A 24,674-nucleotide genomic window follows, 5' to 3' on the forward strand; every position below is an offset into this window, starting at 1 on the left:
AGACTTCCCTTCTCTAGTTGGACTATCCACATATACTGATTCAAGAAACCCTCTTGAAGTGAAGAATTGTGAAGAAAACCTGCAAATACTCAGATCACTATTTAAAACTGGGGTGAAAGATTAGCACCACTTTCAAATGAAAAATACAATTGTTGGCCAAGACCTACCAACCTCCATTGCTTTCTCTGTGTCATTGACAATGAATGTGAGTTTCACATAAAATTGTAAGGTCCTGATTTCATTTAAAATAAAATTTGAAAGTGCTGGAAGTATTCTGTAGGCCTGGCAGCATCCACAAGAGAAACACAGCTAAAACTATAGATCAATGACCCATCATCTGAATTGATGATTTATCCAATGTAGAGGAGGCCTCATGCTGAGATTTGAATATACAAAATGAAGTCCAAGTGAATAGCTGGATGAAAATAAAATATCTACTTCTTGAATTAAATACATAGTCATTCTAAAACTAAAAAAACAAAAAGCATGAACATATCAATAAGTGAGTCACAACTCCACAGGAACATGAGAAATGAGACTAATTTGCTTTGCAAAAATCGTACAATTTCCACAACCACAGCGTTTCAATTTTTTTCCCATTATTTTGTAACTATCCCCTTGGTCTCCTTTCTCTCGATTCCACCTTTTCAATTTTCTGGCACGCTTGTTTATTCTGTTCTTTTTCTTTTGATAAGATGCTGAGGTAAAAGACCGACAAGATGTAATGCATGCAATCAGAATTTTTCAGTGGAACTCCTTGTCGTGGTTCCCAGAATTAGTGGAGTGAGCAAAAGTAGCCTCCCTGATAATGGAATTGGAAATAAATGCATGAGCTGAAAGAGAAGATGGTGATCTTCATACAAAAGGAAGGCACAGTGATACAGCTAGTAGAGCTGCTGCCTCACAGCCCCAGAAATCCAGGTTTGATCTTGACCTCAGTTATCTGTGTAGAGTTTGCACATTCTCCCTGTGACCACATAGGTTCCTCTGGGTACTCCGGTTTCCTCCCACGTCCCAGGAACATGTTGGTTTGTAGATTAAGTGTTCAAGAAGGAACTGCAGATGCTGGAAGATCGAAGGTACACAAAAATGCTGGAGAAACTCAGCGGGTGCAGCAGCATCTATGGAGCGAAGGAAATAGGCGACGTTTCGGGCCGAAACCCTTCTTCAGACTGATGGGGGGTGGGGGAGAGAAGGAAGGAAAAAGGGAGGAGGAGGAGCCCGAGGGCGGGGGGATGGGAGGAGACAGCTCGAGGATTAAGGAAGGGGAGGAGACAGCAAGGGCTAGCAAAACTGGGAGAATTCAACGTTCATGCCATCCGGACACAAGCAACCCAGGCGGAATATGAGGTGCTGTTCCTCCAATTTCCGGTGTTGATCACTCTGGCAATGGAGGAGACCCAGGACAGAGGTCTGGGAATGGGAGGGGGAGGGGGAGTTGAAGTGCTGAGCCACCGGGAGTTCAGGTAGGTTATTGCGGACTGAGCAGTCCGTAATAGCCAGAGCCGTTTTTTATGTTTTAAATCAGTCCGTACTGATGGTAATATCAGTTAATATCAGTATCAGAGAGTGATACAGCATGGAAACAGGCCCTTCGGCCCACCGCCGACCACCTATCTCACCAGTCCACGTTATCCCACTTTCTCATCCACTGGGGGCAATTCTACAGAGGACAAACCCCCACGTCTTTGGGATGTGGGGGGAAACCGGAGCACCCGGAGGAACACATACGGTTGCAGGGAGAACACACGGACAGTCACACAGCACCCGAGGCAAGGATCGAACCCGGGTCTCCGGCGCCTTGAGACAGCGCCTCTACTGCATCCGCTGCTCTAGATGTCAGCTGATTTACATCGGGGAGACTAAGCGGAGGTTGGGCGATCGTTTCGCCGAACACCTCTGCTCAGTCCGCAACGACCTACCTGAACTCCAGGTGGCTCAGCACTTCAACTCCCACTCCCATTCCCAATCCGACCTCTCTGTCCTGGGTCTCCTCCATTGCCAGAGTGAGCAACACCGGAAATTGGAGGAACAGGTTGCTTGCGTCCGGATGGCATGAACGTTGAATTCTCCCAGTTTTGCTAGCCCTTGCTGTCTCCTCCCCTTCCTTAACCCTTGAGCTGTCTCCTCCCATCCCCCTGCCCTCGGGCTACTCCTCCTCCCTTTTTCCTTCCTTCTCCCCCCCCACCCCCCATCAGTCTGAAGAAGGGTTTCGGCCCGAAACGTCGCCTATTTCCTTCGCTCCATAGATGCTGCTGCACCCGCTGAGTTTCTCCAGCATTTTTGTGTACCTTGGGTTTGTAGATTCATTGGCCTCTGTAAATTGCCCCTAGTGTGCAGGAAGTGGATGAGAAAGTGGGCTTGACCTGCTAAATACTTCCAGCAGTTTGTTTGTTATTTAGGTTGATAGAGGTGAGGGTGGTTTTAATTCTACAGTATGTTTTGGTACCTGCTGGAGGAAGCCCATGTCCCTCATGTGAACATGAGAGTGGAGCTCAGCTTTTCTTTACTCCTTTAGAAGCTGCTGTCTGGCAGATTTGTACATCAGCTCCATGGTGCTCTGTCTTGAAATGCATTATTCTGAGGCTGATCACAATTGATATGCATTGACCCAGCTCTAAATCACATTTATGATGAAATGCAGAGCAATAACCCCTTCCTCGATAGCTTGCAAACTTTCATTAAGAACATGTGAAAGAGGCTACTCATTGTAATGGGCACACCCTGGACTTGATTATCACAAAGGGTCTCATTGTTTCTGATATTTTCGTGACTGATCCTTCATTGTCTGACCACTTCTGTGTTTTCTTTAATATATGTTTTATTCCCGACATACAGACAAAATCAAATACTGTCAAAAAACGGTATATAAATGAACATTCTAATGTACTCTTTAAAAATGCCATCTCCTTCTTACCACCTCTAAACCCATGTTCTGCTGATGATCTTGTAGATAACTTTAACTCCAAAATTGTGAAAGTTATAGATGTCATTGCACCTGTTACGGTTAAAACGATTTCTGGTAAGCAAAAGGCACCCTGGAGAAAAGCTGCTTTTGTAACAGCCCAGAAAAGAGAATGACGGAAAGCTGAGCGCATCTGGCGGAAAACAAAACTTCATATTCACCATGACATCTATAAAGTAAGCCTCCGTGCCTACAATTTAGACTTAAAAAGTGCTAGAGAAACATTTTTCTCCAATATCATTAACAACAACACTAATAAGGCAAAAACCCTATTTGCAACTGTTGACAGACTGACCAACCCCCCAACACAATTACCACCTGAACTCCATTCCACGCAGAAATGCAATGAGTTTGCATTATTTTATACAGATAAAATTGAAGGCATCAGACGTGCCATCAATATCACCGCTTCAAACAAAAATGTTGGCTCACCACCCTGTTTAGGCAAAGGTAACGTGGCAATGATGACATGCTTTAATGTCATAGACTCTAAAACTCTTGTGGAAACGGTGACACAACTAAGGCCATCCACCTGCTGCCTTGATGCTTTACCTACCAACTTCTTTAAGAATGTTTTTGACTGCCTAGCAATAGACATACTGCAAATAGTTAACAGCTCTCTTCAATCAGGCAATTTCCCAGCCTTGAAAACTGCAGTTATTAAACCTCTTTTAAAAAAGCGGAGCCTAGATGCCTCTATTATTAACAACTATAGACCAATATCAAACCTATCTTTCATAAGCAAAATCATTGAGAAAGTTGTCCTCCAGCAACTTAATCTCTTCCTGGCTTCAACTGGCTGCTACGACAACTTCCAGTCAGGATTTCGACCTCTTCATAGCACCGAGACCGCCCTTATTAAAGTTGTAAATGACATCCGTCTTAACACAGACTCTGGCAAAGTTTCAATATTAATGCTATTATACCTCAGTGCTGCATTCGACACTGTTGATCACTCAATACTTTTGGACAGGTTGGAAAAATGGGTGGGGCTCTCAGGTCATATTTACAAGATAGGAACTATTTTGTTTCCATTGGCGACTTTGTATCAGAACCAACCAACGTGACGTGTGGAGTCCCGCAAGGTTCGATCTTAGGGCCCTCTTTATTCAACATCTACATGCTCCCACTAGGGCAAATCATGCGAAATAATAATATTGACCACCACTGCTATGCCGATGACACTCAAATCTATGTAGCGCTATCACCAAATGTCTATCGCCCCATAGATCTGTTGTGCCAGTGCATTGAGCAAGTCAAAGACTGGATGTGCCAAAATATTCTCCAACTAAATAAGGACAAAACGGAGATAATTGTTTTTGGTGCTAAAAAAGAAAGGCTTAAAGTAACCCAACACCTTCACTCTCTGTCCCTGAAAACTTCAAACAAAGCCAGAAATCTTGGGGTCATTATGGATTCAGATTTAAATTTCGACAGTCACATCAAATCAGTAACAAAATCGGCCTACTATCACCTCAAAAACATAGCAAGATTAAGAGGACTCATGTCAGCTCAAGACTTAGAAAAACTTGTACATGCCTTTATTAATAGTAGGCTAGATTATTGTAACGGTCTCCTTGCAGGTCTTCCAAAAAAAACTGTCAGGCAGCTACAGCTTGTTCAGAACGCTGTTGCTAGAGTTCTAACAAAGACCAAAAAATTTGAACACATTACACCAATTCTTAAATCCTTACATTGGCTCCCTGTATGTCAGAGAATTGATTTTAAAATCCTGCTGCTCACCTATAAATCACTACATGGTTTAGGGCCAAAGTATATCACTGACATGCTTCCACTATATAAGCCTTCTAGACCGCTAAGATCTTCTGAAACCAATCTGCTAGTGATTCCCAGAGTAAATACAAAACATGGGAAAGCAGGATTTAGTTACTATGCATCAAATAGCTGGAATAAACTTCCTGAAGATTTAAGACTTGCCTCAACTTTGACCACTTTTAAAACAAGACTGAAAACTTTTATGTTTACTTTAGCTTTCAGCTAAATCTTAACTACATTGCACTTTTAACTTTTGCACTTTTTATAATGCATTTTTAATTTTGCTTTTCTTTTCTTTTAGTTCTTCTATTTTATTTCATTTTATTATTTCATTTATTGTATGACATGTTTTTATGTGAAGCACTTTGAGTCTGCCTCGTGTATGAAATGTGCTATATAAATAAAGTTGCCTTGCCTTGCCTTGCCTAAGAGGATGCGTTCCGAATGCTTGACACGATGATTGTCACAATGACACTGATACTGTGAAACATAAGATGCTCGCGAAATTAGATGCAGCAATGAATACTCGCCTGATTTGTGGAGAGTCACGAGGCAGAAGTGTTTTATTGTGATATGTCCGGAAATGGAACAATGAAATTCTTACTTACAGCAACACAACAGATATGTGAACAAGGAACGGCAGAGGCTGGTTTAAACTGAAGATGGACACAAAAAGCTGGAATATCTCAGCTGGACAAGCAGCATCTTCGGAGAGAAGGAATGGGTGACGTTTCGGATCGAAGAGGGTCTCGACCCAAAACGTCATCCATTCTTTCTCTCCAGAGATGCTGCCTGTCCCGCTGAGTTACTCCAGCTTTTTGTGTCTATCTGCAATGTAAACATGGTACTCTGTAAAACCCATAATAAACAGCAGAAATATAATTCAGTATATATATTAAAAAACATACAAATAAATAAACAAATAAACAAGCAATAATGGTCACAGTATCAATTTTGCTCATTAAATTGTAAAAGTCAGTGCCATCAAAAACATTACAGCATACGAAATCAGAAGAGGAATTGATTTTCTTTGTGTATAGCGTCCTATTCCATTCTGTTTTACTAAATGCCCGATCAACTGACCACAGTCTTCGCCAATGTCTCACTTCAACATTTACAGTCTCCATCTGCCCCACGGAACAATCTATCATTTCAGTCCCCAAATCCTTCCACCCACTACATAATTCCCACAACATGCAGTGATGTAGTATGTGAAAAGATCTATTCAAAGAAAGATAAATAATTTTAATATGGTACCACGTCGAGGCTGCTCAAAGAAAATAATCATTTTAGATGGAATATGTACTTTACCTACATCCTCTGACTCCAAGAACGAATTTCAACCAGCAAGGGCAGGTGGTTTGGAGGTGGATGATTTTATGTTAAGCAGAATACGCTGCTTGCAGCTAGTTGAAGGTCTAATCCACATCTGATAATGTAAATATGGTGGACCAGCCTTACAAAGACTAAAATATGGTAAAATGTTTATGTGAGGTGATGGGAGTTAAGTCACCAATGTGGGAACTAATCCTATCTCTGCAAAAAACGTTACGAGGAAACATAATAACATAGAAAATAGGTGCAGGAGTAGGCCATTCGGCCCTTCGAGCCAGCACTGCCATTCAATATGATCATGGCTGATCCTCCAAACCCAGTACAGGTGCACAACCTTTTATCCGAAAGCCTTGGGACCAGACACTTCTCGGATTTCGGGAATTTTTCGGATTTCGGAATGGAAGATTTTTAGCGTAGATTAGGTAGGTAGCGCGGGTGGCTTAAAAAGTCTGGAGCGGCTGCCTCCTCCCCGGAGACCGGGGAATCATTGTAAATCATTGCTTAAATGTTAGTCAGTTAGTTTGGAGGGCTTTTATGTGGTGGGGGGGGGGGGGTGAAGGGGGAAACTTTAATTCTTAGTCCCCTACCTGGTCGGAGAGGCGGGGAGCGGGCAATGCCTTACCGGGTCACCGTGCAGTAAGATCCGGATGCTGTGGCCGCCGACTCCCAACATCGCGGAGCTAGGTCTGCGGGCGTCCGGCCGCGGGCGGCGCCGGTTGGAGCTCCGACCCCGGCAACCCTACCCCTGGCTGCGCGGCGCTCCAAATCCAGCGCCGCCCGCGGCCGGACGCCCGCAGCCCCAGCTCCGTGATGTTGGGAGTCGGCGGCCACAGCGCTGGGATACCAGCGGGGAGCGGGCAATGCCTTACCGGGTCGCCGTGCGTTAAGCTCCGGAGCGCTGTGGCCGCCGACTCCCAACATCGCGGAGCTGGGGCTGCGGGCGTACGGCCGCGGGCGGCGCTGGATTTGGAGTGCCGTGCAGCCAGGGGTAGAGTTGCCGGGGTCGGAGCTACAACCGGCGCCGCCCGCGTTGTAGCTCCGACTGAAGAAAGACTGGATAGACTTGGTTTATACTCTCTAGAATTTAGGAGATTGAGAGGGGATCTTATAGAAACTTACAAAATTCTTAAGGGGTTGGACAGGCTAGATGCAGGAAGATTGCTCCCGATGTTGGGGAAGTCCAGGACAAGGGGTCACAGCTTAAGGATAAGGGGGAAATCCTTTAAAACCGAGATGAGAAGAACTTTTTTCACACAGAGAGTGGTGAATCTCTGGAACTCTCTGCCACAGAGGGTAGTCGAGGCCAGTTCATTGGCTATATTTAAGAGGGAGTTAGATGTGGCCCTTGTGGCTAAGGGGATCAGAGGGTATGGAGAGAAGGCAGGTACGGGATACTGAGTTGGATGATCAGCCATGATCATATTGAATGGCGGTGCAGGCTCGAAGGGCCGAATGGCCTACTCCTGCACCTAATTTCTATGTTTCTATGTTTCTATGTTAAGCAATGATTTACAGATGTTTAAGTGTCTCCCCGGTCTCCGGGGAGGAGGCAGCCGCAACAGTAGTACAGACCTGGGTTGACCGTGGGTCGTTTCGGGTCATGTTTAGCGCCAAACGCAAGCTTTGGTGTGCAGACGACATCCTGGGAAAAATGTCCGGTTTTCGGAGCTTTTCGGTTTCCGGAACTCCGGATAAAAGGTTGTGCACCTGTACCTTGCTTTTTCCCCAGAGTTGGTAATTATTTGGGAAAGGTTGAATGCATTCCAAAGGTTGGTGCTGCACTCCAAAAATCAATGCAAGAATGCTGTTTGGAGATGAGTGCATTGCACTATTTATTTATCTTCCCTATTTGCCTTGATGGCTTTAAGAATGACACACTTAATTATTTACTGGAGTCAGGTGAATAGGCCGCAATTTGATTGATATTCATGTGAAAGTTGTGTTTATGGTAAGTTAGTTTGTTAGTGGAGTGAGCAAAAGTAGCTTACATGATAGTGGAATTGGAAGGTAATGCATGAGCTGAAAGAGAAGATAGTTTCAATTTACCAAATCTGTTGAATTCATATTTTTTTATTAGTGCAGATGAGAATGACAGGGCATAGGATCTGCATTGAAAAAGAAGCTAATGTTCATCATATCTATTATTGCATTGCTATTATCCATCATATTTCATTAATTTTAATTAAAGAAAGTAGAATAAAAAAATTAAAAAACATGAATATAGAAGGTACAATAAATATAATGAACAATGGTAAAGTTCATTTAAATTACAAAGCAATATTTTTCCCCTGCAGGAACTTGCTCAAAGATGGTACTGGTTTCAAACAGAAACGCTGGCATGACTCGTAATTATTCCCAGCATTTTGAGTCTCCCACATATATTGCAGAGGTCCTGCACTTGCTGGCTGCTCCTTATTACCCATTCTCTGTAGTTTGAGGTTAATCTTGCCATATGCCCATTGGTGGATGCACAAACTCTGCAGTTCCCCTGCACATACACTGAGGAATCTGCACCATCTCCAAAAGCGTGCCAATTATTTCATGGAAAAGAATAACCACAGTAAAAAGGTTAATTTAATACACATACGTTTGATTTCATTGTGTTTGATAGCATGGTGCCAATTGCTTGAAAATCTTTTAAATTATCTTTTACTTTTCTTTTAATTTTGAATATTTTTTCAAATAATTATTAATAATTTTGAAGGGATGTTCTGAGACATTTAGAAGTTCAAATGCCATCAAAATCAAAGAGCATATCTTTCTCTTGAGGTGTTATACCGTGCAATAATCTGGAACGATCGGCACGGCTTCATGGCCGTGGGACATTCCAGCGCCCGCCGAGGGCTCCAACTCTGTGACCTTTGGACCGGGAGCGGGGTCGTAAATCGCCCGGCACGGCCAAAAATGGCCGTGGGACTTATCATCGCCCGCCTGGGGCTTGGACATCGGGAGAGAAGTGGATAACAGGGGAGAGAAAAGACTTTGCCTTCCATCACAGTGGGTTCACTGTGATGGATGTTTGTGTGAATTAAATTGTGTGTATGTCTAGGAAATTGTCTTTGTTTGTATGGCTGTGGAAACAGAATTTTGTTTGAGCCTCACTGAGGCTCAAATGACAATAAATTGTATTGTATTGTATTGTATATTTTAGATCAAGATAACATTTGGCAGCAAGTTAAATATTTAGTTTTTCATTTTCCACGTTCTCACAATGAGAGCCACTATTTAATACCTATTCCTAAACTCCCATGGGTAAAAGGTGATTTACAGTACTTTTTTTGAACTACTGCAATCTTTTTGCTGAAGATAATTCCACTTTAGCATTGGGAAGGATTAAAACCTAGGGACATGAAATAAATGATAATATATTTCTGAATCAAGATGGTGTGATGGACAATCTGCAGGTTGCATGCACCAGCATGCACCAGCATGCACCAGATGGTAGAGGTCAGGGGCTTGGGAAGTGCTGAAGGAGTACTGTGGGTAACGGCAATGTATTTTGTTCATGTTACACAACGCAGGCAAAGTATACAGATGACAGTCGGAATTCATGTTTGGAGTAGTGGATGGGATCCCAATCAAGCAGATTATTTTGTCCTGGATGAAGTCAAGCTTCATGAGTAATATTGCAGTTGCACACATCCAGGCTGATGGAAAGTATTCCATCAGTTTCCTGACTTGTACCTTTTAGATGGTGGAATCACTTGATGCAGGATACCTGTCTTCTGACCTGCCCTTTACTGTTCCGCAACATAAACGCTGCAGCTCTCTGGCCACGGAAAGCCACTGGATGTTGAGAGTGGAAGACAAGGTGATGGTAATGCCATTGAATATCAAGGGGAGATGGCCAGGTTCTTCTTTATTGAATATTGTCATTTACTAACAAGAATATTTCTTGATACTTACACCATGAAAATAATTGAATGTCTTACCTTGCAAAACCATCATGATTAATCTAATTTAATTTTCTTCTTGATAACTTAAATGTAGTGAACATTAATGCTACTATTAAACACATGATTAGCTTTAAAAACAAAGAATGTGAATCAGGATAATTAATGCTACATATAAACCAATATTTCCTAATTATCAACAAGCAGAGCATTTTGCTCAACCAACTGCAGATAAAGTACCATGAAGGATAAAGTACCATGAATGATGAAGAAACAGATGTTCCTATTTCATTGAGATGAGTGTGGCAGCATAGCTTATCCAAGTGTACTTTATTTAGTTTGCTTCACTCTAGTTAAACAGCATCATCAGAAAATGTTTGATTACTGATTTTCATATGCATCATGATCTCAGTTTGCCAAAGAAGTGTTTGAGTCCCATTACTGATCTATGAAACCCTAGACAGTGTGCAACTATTTAACTGCAAATTCACCCATTTCTGTGTTTATATATTTATGGCTTGTTTATTAATAGCAATACCAGTCTATTAATAAACTAAATTAGTGAATATGTCAAATTGCCAATTATTTTAATATCATAAATTAAAGAGCCCATGAAGAAGTTCTGTATATCTTTATCAATCTCAAAGATTGAGGCACATCCATCTTTGGAAAATGAAACAAAAGGGTGATGTTGGATGTGAGAATGCTTTTAATAACCTTTTGATTATTTATGTTTTTCCCCCCAATTTTAACCATGTAATTGTGCGATAGGACGACAGTGCCGTAAATACTAAACACTATTGCTCCATTTGCGGTCATTCACAATGGCATAATAATTATTGACAATTCAAACGCTACAACCTGCCACTGGCACAATTTATATTTCTGACAGTATTTCTCAGCCAGAAGGTGCACATGGATGTGAATGGTACCCATGTGACAGTCAACTGTTATCAATGTCATCATAGCCACTGCCTCAAATGTTAACAATGGATATATCTTGGTGGATAGATTAGAGGTTGCATCTGGTCATGCAGCAGACATGAGTGCTCATGAGTTAGGACATTGTAAGAAGTATTGATTTTCACCCTGGTGATGGTAAAGTGGTTAAATTATTGGGTTATTTAAGATACTTGGATTGTCCATACTGATATGCAACTACACATCAAACCATGGCAATTATGGAGCTCAAATTCAGTTCATTGAATAATGTGGTGTATAGAGTATGTTGTAAAAAATAACTAATGGCCTTGAGCATAGGCAGTCTTCTAACTTTGGATGGGCTGGTCTGATTGCGACCTCTAATGTAGTTTGAAACATAGAAAAATAGATGCAGGTGTCAGCCATTCGGCCCTTCGAGCCAACATGGCCAATCATTAAGATCATGGCTGATCATCTAAAATCAGTAACCCATTTTTCCCCCATATCCCTTGATGCCTTTAGCCCTAAGAGCAAAATCTAACTCTCTCTTGAATACATGCAGTGAATTGGCCTCCACTGCCTTCTGTGGCAGAGAATTCCACAGATTCACAACTCTCTGGGTGAAAAAGTTTTCCTCATCTCAGTCCTAAATGACCTCTTATTCTTAAACTGTGACCCCTGGTTCCGGACTCCCCCAACATTGGAAACATTTCTCCAGAATCTTCTATCCCGTCCAATCCTTTAAGAATTTAATATGTTTCTATAAGATTCCCTCTCATCCTTCTAAGTTCCAGTGAATACAAACCCAGTCGACACATTCTTTCATCATATATCACCCCCCAGTCGACCCATTCTTTCATCATATGTCATTGAAATATTTCAAGATGCCTCCTGAAGGCAATTAGGGATGGGCAATAAATGTTTGGCTTGCCATTGATTTGATCACCCTGTAAAATGGAAAATGGTGTTAAGGAGGAAAGGGTACAGGGAAGGGTACATGAGGATGTTGCCAGGTGTTGAGGGTCTGAGCTAGAGGGAGAGATTGAGCTGGTTAGGACTTGGTGCGCAGGAGAATGATGGGTCACCGTGCACACCTACAAGATAATATGTAACACATGTTCAAGTTTAATTCATGAGGATGTCCCATTCCATGTTTGCAACTGCTCTCTGGTTCAAGAGCAATAGGATCACGTGCAGTTGGCTGCAGGTTTTCCAGCTAGAATGTAAAGCAAGTTATTTCTTCATCATGGCTGGGTCCAATTCCTAAAATTCTCGAACCAACATTATCATGGGAATAATCGGTTTAAAGACGACAATGGTTCAAGAAGATCGACTATCTCATTTCCACAGAGATAAAGAATAAAGAACTATTAAAGAAATAATAAGTAGAAACAAGGATCTGCAGATGCTGATATACAAAAAAAGACACAAAGTGTTGGAGTACCTCAGCAGGTCAGGCAGCATTCTTGGACAACATGGATAGGTGCCGGTTTGGGTCCTTCTTCAGACTGGTTCAAAAGTAAGAAATAATAAGCTTGGCAAGCTACACAATAAATTATTTAATAGCCAAACTACAGATCTCCTTTAAACAACCAGGCTAAGTAATCCTCGCACATCATGTTTTGGAATCAACATTATTATTCAGTCAGTGTTGAAATGCATTGTTTTGTTGATGGATTATTCCAGATCTAGAATTAATGATATGACCGCCTATTTCTTTGATCACAGTTTAGTGTGGAAAAGCTGTGAAAACACAAATTTTGGTTTGCATTTCAGATAGCCAGTCATTAACTTACGCCCCATTATATAACCTTTTCATTGACTAATATGGACCCAGTAGTCCAAGATGGTTTCATTGGTATCATTCAATTAAGCAAAACTTAGTGACCATTCACCGGACCTTTAGTCAATTCGATTACCTTTTTGGAGTCCAGGGACTGTAACATTAGAAAATTGGCTCATTAGGGAATTAGAAACTTCCATGTTGGTTATTACTTTGGAAAGGATGTTCAAAAGAAACATCACTTGCTAATAGTTATGAATGATTCAAATTATCTCAAATATTAAAGGGTGATTTTGATAAAATTCAATAAAACAAAAAAATTAAAAGACTATGAAACTTTACATTGTTGTAGTGTGCAATTTGGGGTCAAAAATATGTTTCACAAATCCAAAGATGACCATTGTTCCACAAGTAGATATTATCATGATAAGTATCCAAATTTAAATTTGAAAACAAATACAAATAATTCAAACTAGTTCAACAAAGAAATGTAAACCAGTTTAGGAAGTGCAGACAAAAATAGTTGGATTGGGGACAATTAGTATCTGAGTAGATATGCTACAAAGCCTTTTTTTTAACATTATTTTTGTCTGATGCAGAAAATCCAAAATTAATCTGGTCTGATCAAAAAGAAACATATGATGCATGAGTGACTAAAAATATACGTAAGCTAAGCCAGACACCAAATAGGGAGAAAAGGAAATTGAAGAATGTACTTAGAAAAATAGAAATTTCAATGTTACTGATCGGTTGGATGGATTACTACCTACACTTATTTGCAGCTTACTGTTTTGGCAGGAAGAAATCTTTACTCTCAAATCAGATTAAGGTGTTAATGTAACAGCTGTCAATATATCAAGTTCATAAGACGGACCATTTAGCCCAAATAATCTACATTCAATCATGGCTGATCTATCTTTTCCTCTCATTCCCTTTTGTAGTGGCCATTTGGCTTAATTTAGTGTGTCATAAATTATGGCATTTGCCTTTATATTTTGTCAACCTGTAATTATGTGGGTGGGATTTATTACGTTGTCGGAGGCATGTTTCATGCTGGGATTCTTGCGCAGAAGTAGTTTGCTTTTTAGTTTAGTTCGGAGGAAGCAATATCTTTCGACCATGCGGAGCCATGCGGAGACATACGGAGTTTGACTAAAGTTAAAATGAGCCAAAGATGGATGAATATCTTACTGTTTTTCTTCAAAAAAGAAGCTATTAATCAAGAGACTGTGTTATGAAGATTTATCTTTCAAGAGGCTTTGAATGTCCTCGTGGAGAGCTTCCATGCGTAAAATAACATACTCTCCTCACCCCATGTTTTCTCCTAGTGACTAGAGCGAGCAATTCCTTGAAGGATATAATAATCTGCCACTATACCGTTTTCCTGCCTTCTCCCTGTAACCTTTGACAACCTAACTAATCAAGAACCTGCCAATCTCTGCTTTATAAATACCAAAATATTTCTGGCCTCCACAGCCGTCTATGGCAATGAATCCAACAAATTCACCACCCTCTGGCTAAAATGATGATATTGGTTTAAATGTTAAATCCTTGCAGGTATTGCCAATCTGAAAACAGAGATTGAAAAGCAGTAAATACATTACAGATCAAGCAGCATCGACACAGAGAAACTGATTAAATGATGTTTTAGGTCCAATATATTTTATCCGGATTTCTTTAGTGGCTGCTTTGAAGCGCAGAGTATTTCATGTTTTTTTTTGATTAATTGATTTAAAAATACAGCATGGAAACAGGCCCTTCAGCCCATTGAACACCTATCCATATTAGTTCTAGGTTTTCCCACTCCAATCCCTTCACACTAGAGACAATTTACAGAGGCCAATTAACTTACAAACCCACCCAAATATGGGATGTGTGAGGAAACCAGAGCACCCGGTGGAAACACATGCAGTCACAGGGAAACGTGCAAACAACACACAGACAGCACATGAAGTCAGAATCGAACCTGGGTCTCTGGCACAGTGAGGCAGCAACATTAACAATTGCAACACTGTGCCATCCAAGTCCCCAACTGAGGAAAGCTCATTCAACATAAAAAGGTTATTGAACTTGAGCTTAAATTCCCCTTTTTTACATGGAAACATAGAAACAGTACATTGACCCAGTACATAATATTATTGTGAAACTGTTAAAGTATATAGGCAATAGTTTAGTGTATTGTCACAGGTAGGGAGGTACAGGGAAAAGCTTTTGTTACACACTAACCAGTCAGCGGAAAGACTATCTATCTATATTACTAAATCTCTGTTCTTGACCGCTTTTGGCCTACTATGCTGCGATTTCCGAGAGAACGCCGCCACCTACGGCCGTCATTTTTGGCCACCTCGCTCAGAGCCCCCCTCCGCCGCATGTGTGCTGAGGATTTTTCCCGTCGATGAATAATGACAGAGATATTAATGATTTTACAAAATTCCCCATTCTCTCTGCTGCCCCCGCTGGCGGCAGGGGGGAGGGAGGGACTATAAAACCAGGAAGTGGTGTACCTCAATTAATCTCTGCAAGATGGAGCTCTGTCAATTAGTCTGTCACTCTGAGCTCTGAATGACACTGAACAAATGTCTACAGCCCTTAATTTGGTTTGAAAATGAAAATATGGTTAGAGGTAAAAAAGCACTGCCTGCAAATGATTGTTTTGGTTTGGGTTGAAGTAAAAAGGCACTCTCTCTCTCTCTCTCTCCCTATCCCTCTCTCTTTCTCTCTCTCTCTCTCCCCCTCTCCTCTCCCCCCCCCTCTCCTCTTCCCCCCCTCTCCTCTTCCCCCCTCTCCTCTCTCCCCCCCCCCTCCTCTCTCACCCCTCTCCAATCTCCCCCTCTCCTCTCTCCCCTCTCTCCTCTCTCCCGCCTCTCCTCTCCCCCCCTCTTCTCTCTCCCCCCCTCTTCTCTCTCCCCCCTCCCCTCTCCCCCCTCCTCTCTCTCCCCACCTCTCTCTCTCTCCCTATCCCTCTCCCTATCCCTCTCTCTTTCTCTCTCTCTCCCCCCTCTCCTCTCTCCCCCCCCCTCTCCTCTCCCCCCTCTCCTCCCCCTCTCTCCTCCCCCCTCCTCTCCCCCCCCCTCCTCTCCCCCCTCCCTCTCCTCTCCCACCTCTCCTCCTCTCCCCCTCCTCTCCTCTCCCCCTCCTCTACTCTCCCCCCCTCTCCTCTCCCCCCTTCTCCTCTCCCCCTCTCCTCTCCCCCCCTCCTCTCTCCCCCCTCCTCTCTCCCCCCTCACCTCTCCACCCTCTCTCTTCTCCCCCCCCTCACCTCTCCCCCCCTCTTCTCTCTCCTCCCCTCTCCTCTCTCCCCCCTCTCCTCCCCCCCTCTCCTCTCCCCCGCCCCTCTCCTCTCCCCCCCTCCCCCTCCTCTCTCCCCCCTCACCTCTCCACCCTCTCCTCTCTCCCCCTCACCTCTTCCCCTCTCTCTTCTCCCCCCTCCCTCTCCCCCCTTCTCTCGTCCTCTCCTCTCCTCTCGCTCCCCCCTCTCCTCTCCTCCCCCCCCGGTCCATCCTCCCCCCTGCTCCTCTCCCCCTTCTCCGTCCCCCCCCTCTCCTCTCCCCCCTCTCATCCTCCCTCCCCCTCCTCTCCCTCTCCTCTCCCCCCCTCCCTCTCCTCTCCCCCCTCCCTCTCCTCTCTCCCACTCTCCCTCCTCGCCCCCTCCTCTCCTCTCCCCCCTCTCCTCTCCCCCTTCTCCTCTCCCCCCCCTCTCTCCCCCCTCCTCTCCCCCCCTCCTCCTCTCTCCCCCCTCCTCTCCCCCCCTCCTCTCTCCCCCCCCTACCTCTCTCCCCCCGCCTCTCTCCCCCCTCTCCTCTCCCCCCCCTCCTCTCTCCCCCCTCCTCCCTCCCCCTACTCCTCTCTCCCCCCCTCGTCCTCCCCCCCTCTCCTCTCCCCCGCCCCCTCTCCTCTCTCCCCCCCTCCCTCTCCTCTCCCCCCCTCCCTCTCCTCTCCCCCTCTCCCCCCTCACTCTCACCGTCTCTCTCTCCTTCCCTCCTCCCCCACCTTTCCCCCTCACCCACTCTCCCTCTTCTCCTCCTCTCCACCCCCTATCCCTCTTGCCCCTCTCTGTGTCTCTGTCTCTCTCTCTGTCTCTGCCCCTTCTCTCTCTGCCCTCACTCTCTACCCCCGCCCCCCCCCCTCTCTAGATGTGACTGCAAGTTGGGGGCTATGCGTCAGTGGATAGGGTGGTTATGGGGTAAAAGGAGCAAATTAATAATATTAATATAATATCAAGGGGGGTAATTAGCGTGAGTGCGGGGGGGATAGTTAGTGTGTGACGCTGCATGCCGCCTCCCCACCCACAACCGCACGTTGGGGGATCAGACCCAACGGGTCTGCACTTGGTCTAGTACATGTATACAACCGAGCCATCCACTGTGTACAGATACATGAAAAATAAATAACATTTAGTGTAAGATAAGGTCCAGAAAAATCTGATTAAAGATAGTATGAGTATCTCCAGTGAGGAAGGTAGTAGCTCAGGACCACTCTCAATTTGTTGATAGAATAATAATAATAATAATAATAAATTTTATTTATGGGCGCCTTTCAAAGTCTCAAGGACACCTTACAGAAATTAACAAAAGAGAAGAAACATATAGTCGGAGTAAAATGAATAATAAGGACATCACCAATACACAAATTAAAGACAGAAATCGCTCCAAAGACAAAACATCAAAAAACACAATGTGAAGAGAGAGCTGCGGCAGCTAAAGCGCGCCAGCGTCCACTCTCCCTTCCGACAGCCATCTTGGACACAGACTAACATATTAACTTACACACAAAAAAATAATCCCCCCACAATGGTTACCACTGTGGGGGAAGGCACAGTTGCCTGATAAAAGCTGCGAAGAAACTGTCCCTGAATGTGGAGGTGTGCTGTTTTACACTTCTGTACCTCTTGCCTGATGGGAGGGAGGAGAAGAGTCCTTGATGATGCTGGTAGGCTTACCAAGGCAGTGTGAAGTGTAAATGGAGTCAGTGGTAGGGACGTTGGTTTGTGTGATGGTCTGGTCTGCGTCCACAATATAAATGCACTACCAGAATGTAAATAACTTGAATTCCCTGGAATGTAAAAGATTACAGAATGTGGTGGACACTGCTTGGTCCATCCTGCCTGTTTAATTACCATTCATTAGATGGCTCATTTACTCATTTGAAATGAGATCGAACCAACTCAAAATGCTTGGATTAAATCGGAGATGCATGGAACCATTTCTAAAATTATTTGAAATTTTATTACATTAATTTTATGCTTGACATTTGCTTTTATTCATTCGTTCAGCAGTTTTCCAAATGTCATTCAACTATACATCAAACCAAGATCGAAATCAAGAATTTTTGGTCAATCTTTGATCTGCTAATCTTAGCATTAATTTTAAGATTAACGGATCTTTCTTTGTAAAATATGCCCTTTGCTCATCTAAACATCAAATAGATGTGACCCAGGTCAGAGACAAATGGGACTGGTTTGATATTTCGCCACTAACCGGCTCCCCAACTGCTGTGCTTTCCTTCATCCATCACAAGCATCTTATTAATGTGAAATATGTGAATGTGTGAAAATCCATAGTTGGACAATAAGAAGATGACATACAACACACTATTTCTGTGTTACTGCCAGCATTCAAAATATAGTTTTCTAGTCTATTACTAACCTACTGACCTTGGTCCATATGCTTATTTTTTTTTTTTAAATACTATCTTCTCAGGACTTTTTTATCCAATGTGTCAGAAAATGTAATTCTTACGTCCCCTTATTTCTTTGTCATCAAGTAGAAATTTGCCAGTTACCATTGTGACAATATAGAAACATAGAAAAATAGGTGCAGGAGTAGACCATTCGGCACTTCGAGCCAGCACTGCCATTCAATATGATCATGGCTCATCATCTAAAATCAGTACCCCATTCCTGCTTTTTCCCCATATCCCTTGATTCATTTAGCCCTAAGAGCTAAATCTAACTGGAATATGGAAATTATCTCATTAAATGAAAATTGTTGCCAGGTTCTATCCCAATGGAAATATAAACTTTGATTGTCTTTTCATATACATAGAAACATAGAAACATAGAAATTAGGTGCAGGAGTAGGCCATTCGGCCCTTCGAGCCTGCACCGCCATTCAATATGATCATGGCTGATCATCCAACTCAGTATCCCGTACCTGCCTTCTCTCCATACCCTCTGATCCCCTTAGCCACAAGGGCCACATCTAACTCCCTCTTAAATATAGCCAATGAACTGGCCTCGACTACCCTCTGTGGCAGAGAGTTCCAGAGATTCACCACTCTCTGTGTGAAAAAAGTTCTTCTCATCTCGGTTTTAAAGGATTTCCCCCTTATCCTTAAGCTGTGACCCCTTGTCCTGGACTTCCCCATCATCGGGAGCAATCTTCCTGCATCTAGCCTGTCCAACCCCTTAAGAATTTTGTAAGTTTCTATAAGATCCCCTAGTGGCGGCACGGCTCTGGCTGCAGCGGCTCTCCGGCAGTCCTGTTTGTTTTGTGTTTTTGGGTTGTTTATTTTCGTTTTTGGTTAGTCTAGTTTTGGTTTTTAGTTTGTGTTTTGGGGGGGGGGGTTGAAACGGGGCTTGCTGTCTCTCCCTGCGGGGGAATGCGACTTTTTTGTCGTATTCCCCTTCTCTGCCTCCGTCTGCGCTGAGGCCTAATGGCGGAGCTGGCGACCTCGAGGCTCAGGAGGCAGAGCCCGCCAGGACTCGCACTGAGCTCGCTCCCGTGAGGACGGCCCGGCTCGGGGCTGGAACAGGGCTTTCGTGAGGGGCCGTGACGGCCGGCCCGAGGAAGGAACGGTGCTCCCGTCGGAGTAGCCGAGCTCGGGGAGGTACGGCGTTCCCAGCCTGAGGGAGGAGCGGCGCCCGGTCGGGGCGGCCCAGCCTGAGGGAGGAGCGGTGCCCGGTCGGGGCGGCCTGGCGCGAGGGAGGAGCGCCGCCCGGTCGGGGCGGCCTGGCCCGAGGGAGGAGCGGCGGCCTGGCGCGAGGCTGAGACGGTGGCAGCACTCACGTGAGGGCGATCCGGCTCGGGGCTGGAACGATGCTCCGGGGGCTGGGACGGCAGTTCTGGTGGCGGTGGCCTGAGACCGGGGGTTCGGCCGCGGGCCAGCGGCTGCGTCAGCAGGTCTGGTGAGCGGCAGCTTCGACTACCCCGGGCCGCGGTGTTTGAGCCGCGAGGACAGGTTTTAACATCGCCCGGGGGGTATCGCCTCAGCGCAGAAGGAGAAGAGGAGGGAAGAGACTGCAGCCCTAAGACTTTTGCCTCCATCACAGTGAGGAGATGTTGGGTGGACTCACTGTGGTGGATGTTAATATGTGTTTATTGTTGTTTTTATTGTATTGTATTATATGTATGACTGCTTAAATTCCGTTCAGACTTCGGTCTGGATGACAATAAAAGGCTATTCTATTCTATTCTATTCAATCTCCTAAATTCTAGAGAGTATAAACCAAGTCTATCCAGTCTTTCTTCATAAGACAGTCCTGACATCCCAGGAATCAGTCTGGTGAACCTTCTCTGTACTCCCTCTATGGCAATAATGTCCTTCCTCAGATTTGGAGACCAAAACTGTACGCAATACTCCAGGTGTGGTCTCACCAAGACCCTGTACAACTGCAGTAGAACCTCCCTGCTCCTATACTCAAATCCTTTTGCTATGAAAGCTAACATACCATTCGCTTTCTTCACTGCCTACTGCACCTGCATGCCCACTTTCAATGACTGGTGTACCATGACACCCAGGTCTCGCTGCATCTCCCCTTTTCCTAGTCGGCCACCATTTAGATAATAGTCTGCTTTCCTGTTTTTGCCACCAAAATGGATAACCTCACATTTATATACATGTTTCATTTGCTGGTATGATTCCAGACTTTGCTCTGAATCAGAAGGTGGTAATGTATTGTATCTGCTCTGAGGGATACATCGGATATAGGGTTCATTTTGTCCCACAACACAAAAATATCAGGAAATGCATATCAGACTAGATTTATTATTTAAAAAGAAAGATATTGACTGGAATATGTAACAAAGATTGGTACATGAAGTTGAGGTTTCTCATCCAATTCACTGGTGTAACAGGCTTGAGGTGTTATATCTGCTTTGCTATTACTCTGTTTGATCCTGCCTTGCTATTACTATTCGGCAATATTTTCTGGGTTTTTATTTCAGCTTTCCAGCTTTTATAGGGTGGACATCGTGGTGCAACTATGGGGCAACACAGTGGCACAGCAAACGATTTGTTGCCTTACAGTGCCAGAGACTCGGGTTCGATCCTGACTACGGGTGATGTCTGTACGGAGTTTGTACATTCTCCCTGTGATAGCGTGAGTTTTCCTTGGGTGAACCTGTTTCCTCCCACACTCCAAAGATGTACATGTTTGTAGGTTAATTGGCTTTGGTAAAACATGTAAATTGTCCTTTGTGTGTAGGACAAGGCTAGTGTATGGGAATCACTGGTCGGAGCGGACTTGGTCGGCCGAAGGGCCTGTTTCCGTGATGTATCTCAACTAAAAACTAGACTAAACTAGTAGAGATGCTGCCTCACAGCTCAGCAACCTGAGTTCAATCCTGACTTATGGTGCTGTCTGTGTGGCTGTGTGGAATTTGTCTCCATAACAGGTATTGATTTTGGTATTGGTTTATTATTATTTTTACACGTACCGAGATACAATGGAAAATAATTTGCGTGCTATCCAGTCAAATCATACTATATATGAGCACAAACAAGCCAAATGCAATTACAATGGATAATGCAAGGAAAAAAAGCTTGTGTGCACAATATACTGTGGCATTATTATAGTGTTACAGTTACAAAGCAAGTGCAAATTGATTAAAAAAAAAGAGTGCAAGGGCCACAATGAGGTAGGATTGGAAATCAGGAATGCACCCTTCGCTTATGAGACGGCTGTTCAGTAGTCTGATAACAATGCAGAAAAAGCTGTCCTTGAAACTGGTGGCATATGCTTTCAAGCTTTTGTGTCATCTACCCGATGGGAGAGAAGAGGGAATGAGCTGGATGTACATGGTCCTGGATTATGTTAACTGTTTCTGGAGGCAATCTTATCAAGATAGAATTGGTAGCGGGGGAGGCTGGGCTGTGTGATGGACCAGGCTACATCTACAACTCTCTGCGATTTCTTGTGGTTTTGGGAAGAGGTGTTGCCAAATCAAGTTGTGATGCATCCCGATAGGTGAACCTGTACAAGAGTCTTTGGAGACCATGCCAAGGGATATGGGTCAAACGGCAACAAAATGGGACTAGCATAGATGGACATCATGGATGGGATGGGTTGAAGGACCTGTTTCCGTGCTGTATGACTCTATGACTCTGTATCTTCCCCTTAACCTGTAACTAAAATATAGATTTTTAGAGTCCACTTGTATCATTCTGAACATCCTTCTTCTAATGTTGCACTTCTCCTACAGTTGCCTTTAGGCATTAGACTTTAAGTTAGAGATACAACATGGAAACAGAACCTTCGGCCACCGAGTCTGCACTGACCAGTGATCACCACTTACACAAGCAATATCCTGCACACTAGGGACAATTTACAATTCACAGAAGTGCATTAATCTACAAACCTCTACTTCTTTGGCGTGTGGGAAGAAACTGGAGCACCCGGCGAAAATTCACACAGTCACAGGGAGAATCTAAAAACTCAGTGCACACAGCACCCATAGTCAGGATCAAACCCGGGTATCTCGCTCTGAAAAGCAGCAACTCTACCACTTGACCTCACAGGATTCCAAACCACCTACAGCTGGTAATGCAGGTTGTGAGGTTGCTCACAGCATCCTCCTACCAATATAAGCATGATGATGACCACTTTGCCTGCTTCAATTACATTATATGAGAAATGAGCACTAACCAAGGAAAATGCTCTTCAAATATTGCAATCTGAGAGAAAATAATCACGTTCTTGATAAAGGTTGAAACGTCAGCTTGGCCCTTGCAGTGCTGCTGATGAAGCAAGGTACTCATTAACATTTTTTGGATTAAAGTTATCATTTCGACTGAAGGAAAGAAGCTCAAACAGTGGAGGCACCAGCATGTCATCCTTGACTTTGTGTCCCAGCCTGTAGCTCAGAAATGAGTGTTGCTATCAAAGCCACGTTGACAGTTAAACATGTTATGCAAATCGTTTGAGGATTAATAAATATTACCTTTTATTTATGCGGTTTACGGTGCAAAATGAGCTAAATTATTACACTGTTAAAATATCATATGAAATTGAGTTCTTAATATTTAAATATGAAAGACCAGTTATAATTTGGACGCAGATTGTAATAATTTTATCTAGATCTCAATTAAGAAATAAAACACACAAAAAAATGCAATATACCTGCGGTGTATGTAATAGAAATGGTGTTACCTGCCTCCAAGTTAAAGGGGGAGGAGTGTAAAGGGCCTGTCTCATGAGCATGCGACTCCATGCGGCAAGCTCAACCTAACGTGGTCGCATGAGCCGTACGGCCTTGAAGGGGCGGTCCCACTTCGATCGCCGGAGCCGTATGGAGATGTGCGGAGCTGGTCCCGACATCACGTGGGGCTCTGAAAAACTGACCGTGTTCAGAAATTCCGCGCGGCAACGGCCTGCCGGCCCGCAGCCGCCTTGATGCCGTATGCACCGCCTCGACGGGCGTGCGCAGCGTCTTGACGCCGTATGCAGCGTCTTGATGACGTACGTCACGCGCGAACATCCCGCGGACTTCGCTCGAACTTCACGTCACTCACTCAACCTCCGCACGGCCCACGCTTCCGGTTTGGTCGCGCTCGCCGCATGCAGGCGCATGCTTGTGGGACCGGCCCTGTACGGGGATCACTCGACCTCCGCGCGGCCCCATCTTCTGGTTTGGTCGCGCTTGGAGCATGCAGGTCGCAAGCTCGTGGGACAGGCCCTTTAGGTATGTAATAGAAATGGTGTTACCTGCCTCCAAGTTAAAGGGAGAGGAGTGTTAGGTATGAGATAATTAACATATGTAATTATTATATGTGATGTCTTGTGATGTCTTGTGCAAGTAGGCATGTGCGGGGGTGACTCAAGGTGGCGTCCTGGAATAAAGAAGCTTGTTAGATTACTCCCGTGTTAAAGTCTGGTCCAAGCATTATTAAAGTTTGTTCCAAGCATCCAAATACACAACAATACCTATGTAATTTTTTTCCACATGAAACATTATTAAATATTAGAAAGAAAGAAAATAAATCAAGATCTGAGTGGCAGCAAATGACCAGAGTGATGTATTTAGTTTTCCTGTGATTATTCTAGAATCTGCCCTTCACAAAAATCTGCCACATCTCATACCAACGCAGTGTTTGAGAGAGTATCTCCATCAATTCTGCTACCAAAGAAAGTCTCATAATTGAAGAATTTTGATTTTGCACAGATAACATTTTGAATACCTCCCCAACAACTATTGCACAATATTAATTGAAAGGAAATGAGACAGGAAAGTAAGTTGTACTGAATAGAAAGCTACAATTGGCAGGAAAATGGTAAGTAAATGGGCAATGATCAGGTATGTAGAAAACAATCTTGGAAAATGTGAAATTGTTCATTTTGTTTAAAAAAAATGAAAACGTGAAGCAAATTATCTAGGAAATTGAAAAGGGTCTAACTGTTCTAATGTAGAAAGCACAAAGGCAAGTATGCAGCTACCAGGAGTAATTAGGAAAGCGAACTGAATAAAAAAAGGTGATGCATAGGGTATTAGTGACACCACATCTGGAACCCACTCCTGCTTCTCATTCATATATTCGGGTATTCTAGATTGTTAACTGTGATACAAAATATTCATCAGATTGAATAGCTAGAAATTTGATACACTATCTAGAGGTAAATAACAGCAAGACTAAATGGTATATGTTTATTACTACTCAATTTTAGGCATCATTTATGTGTTGCAATGCTTCAACTCAGAGTCATTGTATTGGAAATGCTCAGAAGCCCAGCGTAAATGCAGAAGCTGCATATTGCATCCCAAGTATATAAAATTATGAGAGGCAT

Source organism: Amblyraja radiata, chromosome 1 (genome assembly GCF_010909765.2).
Source record: "Amblyraja radiata isolate CabotCenter1 chromosome 1, sAmbRad1.1.pri, whole genome shotgun sequence".
NCBI lineage: Eukaryota > Metazoa > Chordata > Chondrichthyes > Rajiformes > Rajidae > Amblyraja > Amblyraja radiata.